Source organism: Alligator sinensis, unplaced genomic scaffold (genome assembly GCF_000455745.1).
Source record: "Alligator sinensis unplaced genomic scaffold, ASM45574v1 scaffold876_1, whole genome shotgun sequence".
NCBI lineage: Eukaryota > Metazoa > Chordata > Crocodylia > Alligatoridae > Alligator > Alligator sinensis.
In genome coordinates this window covers 3,424,818-3,431,163 of record NW_005841938.1, presented here as the reverse complement: position 1 = coordinate 3,431,163, position 6,346 = coordinate 3,424,818, and positions in this window count along the sequence as shown.

Genomic DNA, 6,346 nt, shown 5'->3' with positions numbered 1-6,346 from the left:
CTTTCCCTCTATTCCTTCTTAGGTCGCTTTCTGAGTGTCGCCTCACAGAAGTCATTGGATTTTATCCTCGCAACACCACGTTGCCATTCAGCAAAGTTACGGCTGAGATGAACCCTTGGCTTCTGGGTCCCTATCCATTAACCTGGCCGTCCTTTTTGTAGCATCCTCTTCACTTTTCCTTATGTCCGTCAGTCGGGAAGGGGTTTGGTTCTCACTTCTTAAGGCCGATCAATGTTTCTATTCCAGTCTCCTGCGTTGCCTCAGGTCCCTTGCTCTTTCTCTGCAATTTTGTCTTCGAACGGGCAGCTAAGCGCTCGTGCCTGTGCCCGCGCCCATGCAGTTTGCAATAGTACACCCAGGCCAGGCCAATAATCCATTTATTGTACAGAGGCCCCCAAAGTGACTTCGTCCTTCATTGGGAAGCGGCTCCCAGCAGGTATGCCTTCACTTGAAAGAGTTTTTATTTTACTTTTCAACTAGTCCTTTGTGCTAGTGACTTCCCAGGCATACAAAGCAGCTGGGAAATCAGGAGAGCTGTAAAAGCTTCAGCCCACTAAAAACCAGACAAGAAATCAGCTTTAACCATAAGTGCCGACTTGTATTTTTGCTGGGGGGGCTCAGGTGATGGATTGGACATGTGGGAAGCTTTACACATTTCAGGTGACAGCCCTCTTCCCGAGCGGGGCCCCCACAAAAATGGGTTTCTTGTCATGCAGTTGGCTGGTTTCCATAGAATTTGGGTGTCATCCAGGGGAGCTGGTAAAACTCAACGTACCTCCAAAAACAAATGTCTCCTTCACTGACTCGGGCATCTCGCTTATCTTCTGTTATTGCAGCACTGCCAACTCTGTGGACTTCTCCCTTTTTTTTTTAAGTTGGTTCTCCTGGGAGTGGGGGTTCCCGCCGCAGAGAGTAGCATCGTGTGCTGCAGGTCAATGGAGACAGACTCCTCCGAGGTTTTAAACTGGATTGATTCATAGATTCATAGATGTTAGGGTCGGAAGGGACCTCAATAGATCATCGAGTCCGACCCCCTGCATAGGCAGGAAAGAGCGCTGGGTCTAGATGATTGGGAAGGGCTTCCTCCACCCTGGCTTCTAAATGAATCAAACCCAAAGGATCGTGCAGTCATGGTCTGAGCCTAACCAGCAACTTGAAACTCATTCATTTCTCATCTGGTTTGGGTTTTTTGTTTAATTCTTGTGAAACGTCACCTTTGGTTTCTTTGTGCTTATGCCCAGGCAGCATTGTGGGAAGCAGGAGAAATCAAGTTGCCCCGCATCTGTCTCCTCCTTAATGAATGCATCAGTGTAATGGAGCCGAAAACCAATATTGCATTAGTATATTGTGTGCATCAGAGTAGGGCTCTTGAGTCAACCAAGGTTCAGATGCAAAACCACCTGGCCAGAAGTCAGGTGTATGCAACTGAGTCGTGATCAGGAAAAAGAACGGAGAGGAGCTCAAGGGAAACATCTCCTTGGGCAGGGATGCGACAGCAGAGGGAGTTCAGGAGGGGAGCACTAGGAACAGCCAGGCTTCATTGATCTTGCGCGACCACTGGTTTCAATGGCAGAAGTTTGGACACATCATTTCTGCAAATACATACATTTACTCTTATGTTTCACCTTACACACGTGAAAAGTCTCATTTACTACAGTGAAGCCAGCGGTACAAAACTTAAGGTGCATCCATAGATGCTTGAAGATCAAAACTTACCCCTGGGTGACAATGCATGGTTCAACCTATTTAGAGATGGTGCAGAATTTCTTCTCTACCTTTACCCTGACTCCTTTAGCTTTGAAGGGAAAAGAGCCCCATTCTCTCCCTGCCTTTGTTCAGAAACCTGAGCATCTATCTGATGAAGCAAGAAATCAACCTTATTTTCAAACATGCATCTGCCAAGCTCCAAAGGTCATGCTCCAGGACGGGTCAGCCAGTGTGCAGTTTGAAAAACACTGCTGTACTCAAAGTGAAATCGCTTTTCCTTCTTTGAAGCAAGGCAATCAACTGAAGTACTTCCAGATCAAAAGCCAGCTGTTTGAAATAGGATATTGAATTTATTTTGTGTCTTTTAGCACTAGGTCTTCATTTTGTCTATGGGAAAAAAGAAAGGAGAGAGGCCAATTTTTTCAAAGTCTAGAGGATTTGCCAAGCATGAGAATGTTATTTTGCTCCCTAACTAGATGATCTGTCAGAGTAAGAATGAAAACAACACCCGCCTGCACTTAATTTGCTGGGATACAGCTCCAGCGGGGACAACTACGGTCTCGGGGTGGTGGGGAGGGGAGTCCTTTGCCTTGCAGTGTGTTTGCGCATGCCGAATCAAATTCAAAATGAGTTTAACTGAAGTGCAATCACTTGTGTGACACAAGGGACTAACCTTGGGCTTAGTGTTGACCAGCGTTCATAGGATCTTGATTTGCTGTCTCTCTGCCTGAGGATGTTGCTGACTTCCACAAACTGGGTGCCAGCGGTTGAAAACAGCACAGTGACTAAAATGCAGGTAGTAAGCAGGGGTTGGATGATAGTGGCCTTCACTCAAGAACTTGAATGAAGCCTCTCCACTTGTAGGAAAAGCCAACTTGGGGGGAAAAATCTCTGCAACCTCTGCCCCCCATAAAGCTGGGATCGATTTGTCTACTTTTATGCTTGCTCCAACTAAATCATTGCATCTTCCATCCTGCTCTGAAGGGGAGGTGTGAACCCCTCACTAAGTTAAAGGCAGGACTCCGAGGCTTCAAGAGCTAATGACCTAAGAAATAGTTCAAGGGGTAGGGCCATATCCCTGCAAAATGAGCCTCCTCTTGGGTCAGATAAATGATGGATGAGGCAATATTCTCCTGGTGTCATTTTGGAGCTCCACCCAAAGGAGAAATCTAAACCAGGGACGAGCAGTCAGCCCGAGGAACTTTTTGTCTGAGTTTCTTCCCTTGTCCAAAAGGCCTCGCGTGCTGGAAGGATTGTGGGCTCTGGGCTCCAACCTCCGTAGAAAGCCTGAGCGCTGGGTTTTGGAAAGGCAGGCCCCGACCAACTTCTTGGTGACATTGGTCTGATGCCACAGTGCACAGGGAAAACCAGGAGTTTCAGAAGGATAGGATGATAAAGACAATTTGTTGAACTACCATAATCCAGCCCTTTACTACTTTGGTTTTAAGGGTCCCAAGTAATGGTGTTTTTTACTCCTTCCCTCGGGAGACTGCAACACCAGAGCTGTGTTGTCTTCAGCATGTTTCTCATCAAAGCTAAGTGCAAAAACAAATGATTTTAGGACTGAGCCCTGGATTGCCACAATTCACAAAGCGCAGCAAGGGTCCTGGTGAACACGGCCATGCTTCTGGGAGTCTAATGCAAGCCCAGGCCGGGGAAATTGTTTCATTTTATGTTGTGAGCGTTGGGCATGGGCCCCTTTACCCACTCTTGACTCCCCATTTTTCTCTCGGATGCTAGTTGAAAGCTACATTTGACTTGAGTTCAGCTAAACTTTCCTTAAGAGGAATCAATGTGGATTGACAAGAATGAAACAAAGCCACAAGTGTTTATGAATTAGACATTATCTGTACTTTGGCAGCCCCGGAGTCACATGAGGAGACAAACTCCTGGCCCTGAAGAGCTTATAATCCATGCGTAGAGGGGTTGGCAGCAAAATGGTTTCTATGATGAGGTGCCAGGCTCCCCTTTGGCTCCCCTGCTCTGCCCATCGAGATTCACTGATGGGTGCAGGCTGCTGCAGAGTGGTGCTGGCTGCACCTTTGGCAAAGTATTATTTAATTTAATGTCTGGTCTCATGGCAGAAGTGCTTGGCTAAATTCACCCTTTTTTACTATTGGGAAAATCTAAGTAAATAAATGGATATAGTAAATGTTGCCAAGAGGGACTGCCAAGAGGGAGGAGAAAGGGAGATGGTGGCATAGAACAAACAGAGGAGAAGAACAATACGGGACATGTCTGAGGGCCTCGGCTCCGGCAGCCCACCCCTATTCAAAAAAGCACTTAAGTGCAAGCTTAACTTTAAGAATCCGACAGGTTTTGTGCGTTTCAGAGGGGCTTATATATGCCACACACAGATTTTGCTGAATAGAGAGTTATGTCTATGCTTAAAAGCTTTGCCAAACTGAAAACAGGGGTGGCGGGGCTGATGTTACTCTGTGCTTCATTCAGTGTGACCCTGCAGATCATTTGGCAAAACCTAACTCTGAGTGTGTGCATTTTTCAAAACTAGAACCAGGGCATAATGATGTGAATAGAAACCTGCATGTGATAAAAATCTGGATTTCCACGACGCCTCTGGCCAAATGATTGACGTATATATTTCTGCTCTTCCATTGATGTAATTTTTCAATTTCCTGTAAATGTCCAGGCTTGATTTATTTTTCCATTTATATGGGTTTTACAAAGAGCACTGAAGAGCTTGCACTTTAGGTCTTTTTTTTTTTTTTGTTCAATCCTTTTCAGCCCTCAATCACTTCACTTCATTGTTTGCAGAAAACAATGAAATGAGAGAGATGGAAAGAACAGCTGTGAACAGCTGGGTTTGTCTACCAGGTGCTTGATTTGTTTCATCCCCTTTCTTTGAGTGGGATGTAATCCTTAAAAAGCTAAAACAGGCTGAATCCTGAAAGATTTCTAATTCCTTGGAGCTTTCAAGCACACGACTTCACTCAGTTCTTGAAACATTTTCTTTCTGATCCAGTAAGAGATTGCTAGTACCCTTCATATTTGCTTCTTGGTAGGTTGGACCAAATTGTCTGCAATGTAGCACCATTAAAGTCAGTACAGTCTTTTGAATGTTCACCACTGGGAAAATTGTTTGCTATTTTAAAGCTTATCTTGCCTGCTGAGCAGAGAAGGAAAGAGAGCCAGGACCTTGTGGGGTTCCTATCAACGAGCCTGCAAAAAATTCAAATACATTTAAAAAAGCATCCCAGGAGACCTCTATGCTTGTTCCTACCCTTTCTTCCCATTCCTATCCTGCCTACTGGGTAATGTCATGGTGGTAAAAGTCTTGCTTGAGAGGGAACCAAACTGTGTTATGTGAAGCACAAGGCAAGGCAGTGAAAGTAGAGTAAAGACACATGAGCCAGGGAGTCATGCTGGCAAGGCTAGCCACACACGTAGGTATACAGTTGTAAGATACAAGTTAGCAAAGTATTTCATGTTAATTAACAGTTCTTAGTATTCTGGCAAATTCAACAGGTAAGACGTTGTATCAGCACAATGCTCTACAACATCTTTCAAGTTATTAAATTGCTCAGGACATTTGTTGTTTAGAGCTGTTCCATCCTGAATCATCATCTAGTTTGTCTGCAGCAGTGGAGCATTTCCACGGTTTAGTTTGGCAGGCACAAATTAAGCCCTGAACCGTCCTGGAGTAACACTCACATCCCCTTCCCCTATCCAGTCTGCTGCTCTGTTTTGTGCCCCCTGCCCTGTTCTCCCTGTCTGCTCTGCTGCACTTTCTGCTCCCTACCTTATCTGCTGCTGTGTTGTCTGCCCCCTCCCTGGTCTGCCACATGCCACACAGAGGTTGCCCATGCCACTTAATGGCACACGTGCCTCAGGTTGGCCTCCCCTGGTCTGCAGCATCTTCACGCTTCAGGCAGCTGGCAATAGAGCACTCTTGGCTGGAACTTAGGGCGCTTGTGCATGTGACGGTTGGCATGATGTCCAGGTCACAAATGTCATTTGTGTGGCTCAATGGCATCACACATTACATATGCACCAGTTTGGGGGGGGGTTAGATGAGTTTGCATCAATGTTGCAAATTGCAACGATGCAGCTGTCAGCTGCCCCCCGCCCCGGCCGAAGCGGGGTGGGCACTAGGCTGCACAGAAAAAAAGTATTGGGCCCCTTGCCACTTTTGCCTTCAGTAGGCACCTGCTGAAGGCAGAAGCAGCAAGGGGCCTGATCCTTTTTCTTGTTTTGGCAGAGCCTGCCCGCCTCTCCCACAGCCAGGGGGCAAGCTGCCAGTGGGCTGAGCGGCCCCTGAGCTGTGGGGGGCTCTGGCCCTTTCCTCCATGAAGGTGGCTGCCAGCAGGCCAGGTGCTGCCCCAGTTTGGAGGCAGCACCTGGCGCAATCCAACTGTTCCCCAAGCCCACATACTGGAAGCCCGCTAGGCATTGCTCTCCAGGCGGGCTCAGGGAAGAGTTGACTGGGTCAGGTGTTGCCTTCGAGCTGGGGCAGCACCCAGCCTGCTAGCAGCCCACCCGAGTGGCCCTGGAGGGGGCATCGCCACTGCAGAGGGAAGGACCAGGGCCCCCGCAGCTCAGGGGCTACTTGGCCTGCCGGCAGCTCAACCCCTGGCTGTAGGTAGGCTCCAGCTCTGACCAAAAAAAAAAAAAAAAAAAA